The sequence below is a fragment of the Lacerta agilis genome, chromosome 7, assembly GCF_009819535.1.
Source record: "Lacerta agilis isolate rLacAgi1 chromosome 7, rLacAgi1.pri, whole genome shotgun sequence".
In the NCBI taxonomy this organism is placed as follows: Eukaryota; Metazoa; Chordata; class Lepidosauria; order Squamata; family Lacertidae; genus Lacerta; species Lacerta agilis.
Window position 1 is genome coordinate 56850947 of NC_046318.1, and position 11137 is coordinate 56862083.

The 11137-nt window shown below is 36.8% G+C and overlaps 1 protein-coding gene across 11 annotated transcripts in view; it reads left to right on the forward strand.

Annotated features, from left to right (window-relative positions):
• ZFHX4 (zinc finger homeobox 4) overlaps nucleotides 1-11137 on the forward strand; it is a 179885-nt gene that overhangs the window by 11677 nt on the left and 157071 nt on the right. The window contains exon 1 of one of the 11 annotated variants that reach the window (XM_033155451.1): nucleotides 9453-9650. The exons of 7 other annotated variants lie outside the window; for them this stretch is intronic. The gene's annotated coding sequence lies outside the window, so the exon portion shown is untranslated. Of the gene's footprint in view, nucleotides 1-9452; nucleotides 9651-10468; nucleotides 10708-10734; nucleotides 10884-10941; nucleotides 11008-11137 lie in introns of those variants that run through there. 3 more of the 11 variants (XM_033155452.1, XM_033155457.1, XM_033155454.1) reach the window with 3 other exon arrangements.

Sequence of the window (11137 nt, forward strand, 5' to 3'; positions counted from 1 at the left end):
AACTTTCACTGTTTGACCTTTTAAGTCTGGGCTCTCTGCTACAGCCATGTCCATGAGACACAGTTAGGCCTCATGTTTAGTCTCATTTTTTACTCAGTCAAATAGAATAGAATTGGTGGCCCTTCTTTCTCAATCCTACAGCACTCTGGAGAAGATGAAGCACATTCTTGGTGAAGTTCCTTTATTTTTAATCTTTGATCTGTCAGTGGTATTTGTAGCACTGAAGTGAAACTCTGATCTACTATAGTTGAATCAGGATGTCTTTTTCATGTAGTTGGAACTGTAGTCTTCAAGCTTCTCCTTGATAGGTTCTGTTCAGTTTCTGATTCATCACAATGGTGTAAAGTTTATGAAATGTAAGAAATCATGAGCCAAAGTGATGAGGATGGTCAATTTGTTGTATATGTGATGAAACCCTTGGGAAGTAAAGCTCTTAAGGCTACATTCTGAAAGTATAATTTATGTTTTAGAGGCAGTTCAATATCATAGAGTTTGAGATGTAAAAACTTAAAATACAAACATTAGTTTTATTACTACAGTTCTGAACCTTAATTCTTAAAATCAGTGGTGTTGTCAAATACCATAAAACGAGCTCAGAGCATTCTGTTCATTTCTTGTATGTTGCAATAGTCTGCCCTAGTTATCAATGCTGTAAATTAAAGAATATCTTCTGATGTGTTAGCATTCATCCCGACTCTTCATTTTTGTTATTTAAAATATAGGGTCCTCAGGATGTTATATTTGATTTTAAAAGCAGTTGACAGTAGTACATTAAAAGGATTTACAATATCCATTCTTTGATATTTCAAGAATTATGAGAAATGTTAGCATAGTTTGTGACTGAAATTTTAAGTGGTATAATAGTTTGTTAATTACATGGGCTGCTATTCATAGTATTTATTTATTTTACCAGCAGTAGTTGATTTTCCTATATAAAATCTGCTTTATTTATGCAGTTTTGACATGTGAAATGGGACAGTCCTGTTTCTAGGAAGGTGGCACAAAAGTTATTCAAGAGGTGAAGACTTGAGGAAAAATAGGGTGAATCACTTCTTGTCTGAAATGAAGCAGGGTGCAGATTAGGAACTATTAAGAATTGCCAGGAGTTCCTGGTCCTAGAAGCCTGTTTAAGTGCTCACTGTCAACAGGAAAATCACGGGCGGCACTTAAAGTGGCTCACCTCTGATTTATTCATAAACCACACATGAGCACTTGGCTTTGTTCTTGCTCTAGTAAGGGGAACTGATTCCAATAAGAACAGGGATAAAGAGCTTCTTGCATGGTCCAGAAGTGAATAGCACTTTACCTCAAAGCATGACCTCCATTCCCAAGATCTGTTGTGTTACAGTTGACTCTGTCTCTATGTTTATTCTCAGTTGAATTGCTAGGAGAAGTTACAACAAATACTTTGCAAAGCTTCTAGATTCAATGAGAACTCTATAACTGGGACTTAGGTTCTTCTGCCTTGATGGAAAAATTGCTCTGTTTATTCTGGACCTAGTGATTTTCTTTCATAACGTTTTAGCTTTGGTGCTGCAATTGCTAATTTACAGGGATGAACTGATTTTACTGAAACTGAAATGAGAAAGTTTACTTATAGAAAATGCAAGTGAAGTTACATTACAAAAAGATAGCTAGTGTCATCCTAAGAGTCAGAAAATTGGTTCCCTAATTTACTAGGCATGTTTGATGGATTCACTTTTTTATGTGTCTCTAAAAATGGGGGAAGGGACATTTAGGAGACTTTTAACTGGCATGTTTGCACTAGGGCAGAGGTTGAGTACAGTTACTTAAGTCCCTTGAGAAACATTTAGTTAATAGTAGTCATGTTCTGATCCTGTCCATATCTGCCCCTTTCTTATTTAGTAAAGCTTATTTGTGTTTACTTAGGTTTAGATACGTTAAAACTGACTTGCATTTTCACAACAAATTTAACAAAAGAAGAATCATAGTGGAAGATAGTGATGAGAGTTAATGATATGTCTTTAGATAAAGCAGTACTTGTGTGCAATCTGATCACTGCTATCAGCTCATTTGTCTTGGCTGAAGTGAAAATGTCAGGACCAATGAGCGTATGAGTGCTGAAGGGGGCGAAAGGGCTTTTGGAGACACTTTTGTGCTGGGAGTGGGCTATAGCTTAAATGCAGCTCTAGGGAAATACTTGGATTAGCAAACTCTGTGCACAAATCCCTAGCATAACAGAATTAGTTGGGAAAATGAAGTTTGTTGTTTAGGGGTTTGGGGGAGAAGGGATAATTTCTGTCACACAGCCCTTGGCTGCAGCCCCATAACTGTAAAATAGTGAGGCATTGTGTTAACTAAATTTAGTGATGCAAATTTACACATTCCAGTAAAATGACTGATATCCAACATCACAGCCTGGTTTTATTGCAGTTTAGCAATTGTTTAGTTTAGTTTAGCTCTATGCCATCATGTTAAAATGCAGAATATCTTTTACATTCTGAGAAACTGCATCTTAGTGACTTTTCAGCTTTTAGTTGGGAGTTAATTCTATTAGGACATCTGTGGGAGGTAGTGTAACAAAAGAACCATCAGAGTTGAATGACATTTATCATTCTTACTTCCTATGGATATTTCTCTCTCTCTGAATTTTTAATTCACAGTATCTAAACATTTCCATGGTGTAGCTCCCTTTCTTTATATTGCAAACCAACTTTCATCTGGCTCCAATGAAGCTCAGACTCTTTTTCCAGTGCAGTTGAGAGACTGGCTGACTTGTATGTTACAAAGAAGCAGTAGGGGCAACCCACCCTACTTCCTATGTCATAACAGAAGCAGGGGAAGAAGAAGCTCAAGTCACATACACTACCTTTTTGACTATTTATTTTTTAAGTGTGAAGCACCTCTCAATATCTATCCATTCTCTCTGCTTATATTTTAGGTTTCTTAACTAATGTGAATTGTGTTCTGCCTTTGTCAGGGCCCAGATGCTAATTCCTAGGGTTGCCATTTGAAATGTGACAGGTAAAGAGGCAGATCAGATGGTGACTATTTGGTAGCGGGAACACATAAGCACTGTCCTGGAGTTAGGCACCTTTGCTTCATATTCACAACTGCACAGCATCAGGAGCATGCAGCTGTGGTAGCTCTTAAGTGTGATTTATTCTTCAGCAGTGATTAATTATCCAAGGTTTTAGAATTGTGGTAGTTGAAAGCATAGGAGCCTTGTTGGGGGAAAAAGGTGACAACCTTGCTGCAGAGATCAAATGATAAAGCACCTACAGTAGTTTTTCTTGTAGATTGTTTCTCAAACATTTGTGACCGCTGAGCAGTTCTGCTATGTATATTCTTTGGGCTGAGTTGAAATAATGTTTGTTAGGCTAGCCAGCAGTAGATAACTTCATCTGGTTAGCCCTCATTCTTATTACTAAATGGTTTTCTGATGGTTACTTTTCCACTCCTCTGAATTGTCTAGGACTGAAGCTAGATTCAAGAATGGTTAGAGCTGAATGTCTGGAACCTGATGGAATATTTAGCCACCTTTGGCTATCCATCTTTGTCTCACAATATTGTTCATAACAATAAGAAGGGGAAGCAGAGGCTTTGAAGTTGCCTATCAAAAGTAAGCTCCAGAACAGCAGACTGAGCATGCTCATAGGTCACCCAGTCAGAATCTATTCCACTATGATGCGATATTTTGTATTTCAATAACAGTAATTATTTCCAAATGTGTGTCTACCTACACACAAACAAACACACACAAGCATATGCATATTTTATGCAAATCTCTATCCTCATTTTTTGTTGAGACCAACATAATGACCACACAAATGGTGTATTTATTTACTAACACAATTTATATTGCTCTCCTTTAACACAGATATGTTCTCAAGATGGTCAACAGTGTAGGAAGGGGGGAGGATAAGATATGATAGTAATAAAGCATTCAAACATCAAATCAAAACAATGAGCTAAAACAACAAAACTGAAAAAGACAGCAAACTGAAATAAATGATAAAACTGCATTAATGAATGCTTTAAAAAGTTAAAGACTTGCTAGAAGTCTAGAAAATAAAAATGTTTTCCTTAGTGACTAAAAGACAGTAGTGAGATCTGTAAGCAGGACTCCATCAGGAGAAGAACCATCACGAAAAGGGTCCCTCTGCAGTTGCCACCTGCTGCATGTCAGACGGCAATGAAACCCAGAAAAAGGACTCTGATGAAAGATCTCAGTGGACAGCAAATAGCCCAGTGTTCTGAACTAGCTGCAGTTTCCAAACCGTCTTCAAATGCTGCCCTTTGCAGTAATCCACCTGTGAAGTTTCCAGGTCATGGACAACTGTGGTTAGGCTATCTCTGACTAGGAGGGATCACAGTTGGCTTATCTGCCTCAAATGATAGAAGATCCTTTATGCCACTGAGGCTACTTGAACCGCACAATTCCTTCCACACTTGGCTGCCTGGGTAGACACACGGCTGATCACCTCCATCTTCTCAGGACTAAGTGTCCATTTATTGACCCTTACCCACTCTATTTTTGTTCCTAAATATCAGAATGGCACTTCTGCCTCACCTGACTCAGCTGGACAAGAAAGAGCTTGGGTCATCAGCATATTGATGACACCCAGCTCCATAATACACATTCAGCGCCTTCCTATAAATGTTGAACAACATAAGGGGCAGATGAATCCTTAGACATGTCATAATATTAAAGTTATGGGGTAGACATCCCACAATGCCAGCTTCTGTAATCCATCCTCCAGGTAGGAAAAGAGCAACTGAAAAACAATGTCTTCAGTTCCCAATCCAGAGCACCAATCCAGAAGAATACAATGATCACTGGTGTAAAAAATAAATAAATGCCAATAGATCCAGAGTAATCAACTGAGTTGCATTTCCTTTGGCTTTCTCAGTGCAGGTCACCCATCAGGGCAGCCAAGGCAGTTTCAGCTCCAAATGTAGGCAACAATCCAGATTGAAATGAATTCAGAAAATCATTTCCACTCAATAGTGCTTGGAATTGCTGGCAACCACTCAATCTAACACCTCATTCTAGAAAGGGACTAGCTTTGGCAACTGAGCCTAAAGGTGGATTGTGTCCTACCTTGTTTATAGTTGGAATAACAATAATTAGGAGTGAAAAGCAGAGAGATGTTTGTTTGTTTTTAAGCCCAGCAGTTTGAAAGAAAAAACAAGTTTGAGAGCAAGTAGGATTAAGAGCAAGTAGGATTCTGACTGCATGCATTTGTGAGCAAATGGCTTGCAACAGCACCTTGGGAGCTGGCTTAGTTGGAACCAGAAGTGTAATCAGTTTCACTTCCACAGTGAAACTTTTTTCCATCCTCCTCAATGCAGTTCCCTACTGCCCTGGAAAATTTACTTTTGAGGGTGAGGAGACTCTTGTGAATAGTGTGTGTTATGGTTTAACCAGCTGCAGTGGGATGAAGGAATCAGTAAAATTGGGGGGGCACCTTGCATGAGTAGTAAAGTATTTCTGTTCATGCAATATGCCATTGATTCCAACCAGATGCAACATCTATGTTCTGGTGTAGGTTTCTTTGGTTGTGCAGTTGGATGCTGTTCCATCTGTGACAGTGAGCTTTAACAGCTAGAACTGGACATGCCAGGTTACCTTACCTCTCGTGTAGGAATTTTGAATAAAATTGCCACAGTGGTCCTTAAACCTTAAGCACTTGCCTGCCTTCTTATTTGCCATTTTGAAATGTATCAGCACAGTAATTTATTTTGTCTAACTAGAACTTACCTTTGTAACAAGTAGTCTCTACATTTCTTCTATTTCATGTTATTTTCAGATACCATACTAGTGTACTTTTTGAGGGTGTATGTTCAATTCTATTGATTTACAGTGTGAAATATCTGATACCTGTTTCCTGCTCTTTTGGTATGCATAGTTAAAGGGGGCTGATTAGATTCTCCTTCCCCACCAGACACTGGGCTGTTTTAAATGTATAATTATTGTTGCATGTCATTTGATAGCTGTACTAATTGCTGCCAACCATTGTCTGTTTGCACTTAATGCTGAAACCTGATCAACATCCTGCTTGGGTTGATGTTTGGTGGTAAACTTTAATTAACTCTTATTGCATTGAAGAAGAGCTCAGCCTCAGTGCTAACTAATCATTTACCTTCATTATGCCCTGACAGCTCCACTTGTTCCTAGTCTTAATAGATACACTAGTCAGTAAATAAACCTCCAAGTCTTTATGCCTTGAAGTTGTCACACATTGATATTTTGTTGCTTAAAGTATAAAGATGATGGGCTAAAGAACTATTTTAGTTAGTTTTGTATCTGGTAGTAGCAGATATCATTCTAAAATGCTATTTTTTATACCGGGCATTTTTATTTTCATTGGAATGGTAACTGTAGATTTAAGATAGCATTGCTGCTTAAATGTGGTTCTTATATGCATGTATCTTTTGAATCAATACAATTAAATCTGTCTTCTGTTGGAATTCCTGTAATTATTTTTACAGAAATACTTTTCATGTAATGATATTGAAGTTAAGTAATCAAGTTACTGACAGATCATGTAAAATTCAACTCAAAATTGCTGGCTCCTTGATTTTAATTTGTCTGACATCAAGTTTGTTTGAAAAGGGATAATACGTAGTTAAAGCAAGGAGCTCATAATTACGGCTGACATTTGTTTGTTTATAATGAAAACTAATTAAAGTTCATACATTTTAAAACACAAAAGTTAATTACTGAATTGTTCACTTCACTTATGCAAGGCAGTCAAATTAACTTGCGCTGGAAAAAAATGACAAGAGGCTTTGCATAATAAAAACAAATGTCCCAGCTGATCTTTCACTATCCAAACAAAATTTGCCACTAGATTATTCTAGAACAATAGGTGGCTTATGAATGGCTAAGCTTTGTTTAAAACCTTATTCTATTGACAGGCTAGATGTTTAATATTAAATCATATTGAATGCTACAGTTCAGTGCACAGTGGCATATGTTAAGTTCTACTGAAACCTGTGCCATTGAACACAACTCCCATTCATTTCTAGGGACTCTACAGGGACAGTTCCTTGTGGACTTGCTCCTTAAGTATGGCAATGCTCCAGTCATAAGTGGTATCATTACTTTCATTTTGTACAATCTTCTGTATTGTACTTAAAAGCCTGTTCTATATTCTGCTGCATTATGATCTTTACTAGCATTGCAGTATTGCTAATTACACAAGAATTGCAGTGCTTGCTTAAATATCTGATGATTATTTTTTGGAAGAAAACTACTACAGTATTGTTATGTAGCATTAAATGCTTTAAAAAGTATTTTCTTTTTCTTCTGTGTATTATTAGTTTTAGTAAATTTAACCTGTGTGCCTAATCAAATCTGCAAGAATGGTTTTGAATAAAAGAGGTTATGATAGTTATAAAGTATATTAGGATGGTAATAGACAATTATGTCAAAATATCTATTGTCTCATATTTACATAGTAAATTCAGATATGAAGGCGTTGCTGTTTCTGCTTCTGATATTAATTATTTGTTCACTATGACCCTAAACATATGTATTCAGATACATGCCTCACTCAACCAAATGGAACCTATGCCTTAGTATGTATGCTTAGCACAGGAGATTGCTAATTTAAGTGACAGGTGAAAGCAATATATTTGCTCTTTTATCGTGTACAATTGTTAACGTCCTTTAAGGCTTCCACCCTATGCATGCTTACTTGATGGCAAATTCTATTTATGTCAGTGGTACTTACTTCTCAGTAAGTGGTATGTACTTCCGAGTAAATATGATTAGGATTGGGCAGCACAGTATATGATGTATACTAATATTGGATGCAATGAAATAGATTAAATTGAAACGGTTTTACAAATGAAGGTCATTGATATTTGAATAAATATAGTAAATGTGACTAATAAATTCCTAAAATAATAAATGTAGTGGATTTTAAAGGAAATAAATAAGACCTAATTGATCCTGTGGTGCTTAAGCTTTTGTGTTGGGCAGGATTATTAACTTGAACTTTCAAATCTAATACAGATTTTGGAGTGAAAAGAGAAACATGGAGCTCTTTTCCGAACATGCTTGTAAAAATGACTGTAATTTACATAACCTTTCATGGAGTATGTTGTGTGCAATACAATAAAGGGCTTGATTGATTTGTAGATTAATATTTATTTAGTAAAGGAAAATCAAAGGGATTAAGCAGTCATCATTGTAACCCTAATCCTACTTTGCATAGATAAGACAAAGGAAAGTGATTACTGCTTAAAGCTCACTAGGTCACTGCCATTCAGGTGCACTTTTGTCTAAAAGAAAGAAATGAGAAAAAGTTGCTTTGCTCTATGAAGTGTTTTCAAAACTCCAGACTTTTAGCTATAGGTTAGGTATTTAGACTTTATTGGTAATGCCAGAGCTTCTGCTAAACAAGGAACATGAGAAAGAGATATTGTCAATTATCATGATTCACTTTCTGCACTGACGTCACTGTGAAATATTAATGACCAAGCCACATGATTTGAACTCTGAATCTGCAGGTTAAATGTTTTCAAGGATAATATAAGAAATAAGGCCTTTGTTATAAAATGATTCTCAGGAGAAATCAGGCATACTCTGCAGTAGTTTGATTAGTGGAGCTGCTGGTCTTGCCCCAAAGGGAGAGCAATTGCTGTGGTTTAATGGAAACCGTTGGAGAAAATACAGGAGACTAAAGCAATGGTATTTCAGTCTTATAATTAAATTAAAAATTCCAAAGCCTGTTATCTTGCTATCGTGTATGCTCTCCCACTGATTCTTCAGTATATAAAACAAAGAAACTATCATGAGAGGGAGGAAGAGCTCATCAGTCACATGAGCTTGCATTATAATATTAGTATTAAAAATCCGAAAGATAGCCTTTGAGAATGATAAAGGAGAATGCGTTGAAACAATATAGTGATTGAACAGCCAGTCTGGGATTCAGTTTGCAAACTTTTCAAGTTTTCTTTTTAAAGTGCTATTTTAAGTGCACAGTATATTTGGTTACATCCCTTTATTCAAACTTAATTACCTTCTCCCCTTTGTCGTGACATGGGTGGAAAGTTTTTGCCGTGTCAGGAGAGGTCGTCACACATTCTTTTGCAGTTCTCTTCATTAATTCCTTCTTGCAGAAGCATTTTCTTTCGTGCTGGGAAGGTAGAAGGGTGTAATAGAAGAGCCCTGAAACATCAGCAGGAAGCTCTAAGCTGGTTAATGCAGTATAATTGTCTGGACATAGACTGGTCTTTGTTTGTGTCGTTCACTTTGAATCAGCTGTAATTAACTCCAGAGTGTTTCCAGATTGCCAGCAAAGAAAAATTACAGCTTTTCTGTTTTAAATTGGAAAGCTCACAAAGACATTAACTATGCATATTGCTTTTACTTTGATATAATTCTATTCTGTGAAGGGGTGGGGGAGCATATTTGGCACCCTTCCCCCAACCCTGGACCCTCAAATCATACTATTGTAAAGCTGTTTGATTTAGGGTGTAATGGCTACTTAGTACTTTTGGTCTGAAAAATGTTTTCCTTGTATCATACAACTGCCACAGTATGTTGCAGTTGCTTCAATGGCTACTTTGGTTCTTCAGGGTTTTCGTTCATGTGCTGGAAGCATGTTTTAGATGGATGTACAGAAAGCTTCCCACATGCAGCTAGGCTAGAATTCCATTATAGAAGCAGCATGGTAAGTTTTCTCTCTACTATATTTCTTACTATCTAAAACAATATTCAGTTCGACACTTAACATTTCTCTCAGAATGCACATTCATTACTTTTGTGCAGGTAGTTTTACCTGTCTTTGGATATTCTAAATACCCAAACTGTGAGAAAATGGACTGTTTTTAAATCTGTTTGACTTGTGGTCAGCCAAATGCCTGCCACACCCTGTTTAAAAGGTACTCTGTACAGTACTTTATAATTATGGATTCCTGTATGGTCTAAAATGAGTGAGCTGAGTGAGCAAGCCTCTAGCTAATGCATCTAATAATACAGCGCTGTATACAAAAGATCTGTCAGCAACTGATGCAAAAAAAGTCTAACCAAAATCCCCCCCTTTCTTCTGAATTTAACAATAAGGAATTTAAGCTTCAATGTGGCTTTAGCAACCAAAGAAAAGAAGCTCTTGGTGTCTGCATAATACCACTTTGATGGATTTTTTCATCAGCTCTCCGTACGTGGTAACAAATAAACAAGTATAATTATACTTGTGAAGGCCTATTCATTGCTTTGTCAGGATTAGATATATGTGCAGTTTTCACACTGAGCCTCTCTTTTGTCTTTGCCTAACTCACTATGACATATTGATAGAGGATCTGGGATGGGGAAAAGGCCACAGCAGAGACAGTGATGACCTTTTGGAAACTTGATATAATTCAAGGATTTTTATTTATTTTCTATATGTGTGTGTGTGTGCATGCACGTGTGTGTGTATGTGTGTGTGAGAGAGATTTGCAACTTATTCCCAGATTCTGATATAAGTGAGCAACTTTTAACCCATTATTAGCAGAGTAAATAAATAATCAAAGTGTTCTAAGATGTCTAAAGAGCAGATGGGAATAAAAACAATAGACTAAGAAGTCTCTTGGTCTTCTTTCCCAGCACTTTGCACTGTGGCTAACCTAGCATTCCTTTCCCTTTATTCTATCCCCTTGATCAGATCACGTTCTTTTTAATCATTTCACAAACACTGTCTCACTGGACCGTAGAAGAGGGCTGGGACAATATCAATTAAAAAAACAGAGGTAAACTGGCGTTTCTGATTCTTAGCTCTAATGGGAACTCTGCATTCTAAATGCAGAGGAATTCTTCTATTGTTCAGAAAAGCACCCCCTTTTCATTAGCAAAGCTGGCTGTAGGTGGGTTTTATAATTTGGCTGAGCACAGTTTAGAGAAGAGTTTTTCCAGGAGGAATACAGAGGTTAGTAACGCAAGTTTTCTGTGTATTGTCCGTTTGTTCTGAAGAAAAGGAGTTAGGCTATATGATCCAAGTCATTGGCCTTGTGAATTGCTGACAGAATTTAACATACTAAGCAGGTTAGCAGGTGTGTATTTATGAACTCATATGATAACAACTTTTAAAAATTGCTTTCTTTTTATTATTTTTAGTGATGTTTGTATTGCAGAAGAAAACTGAGATCATTTATTAGTGCTTAAGGACAGATGTAAAACAAA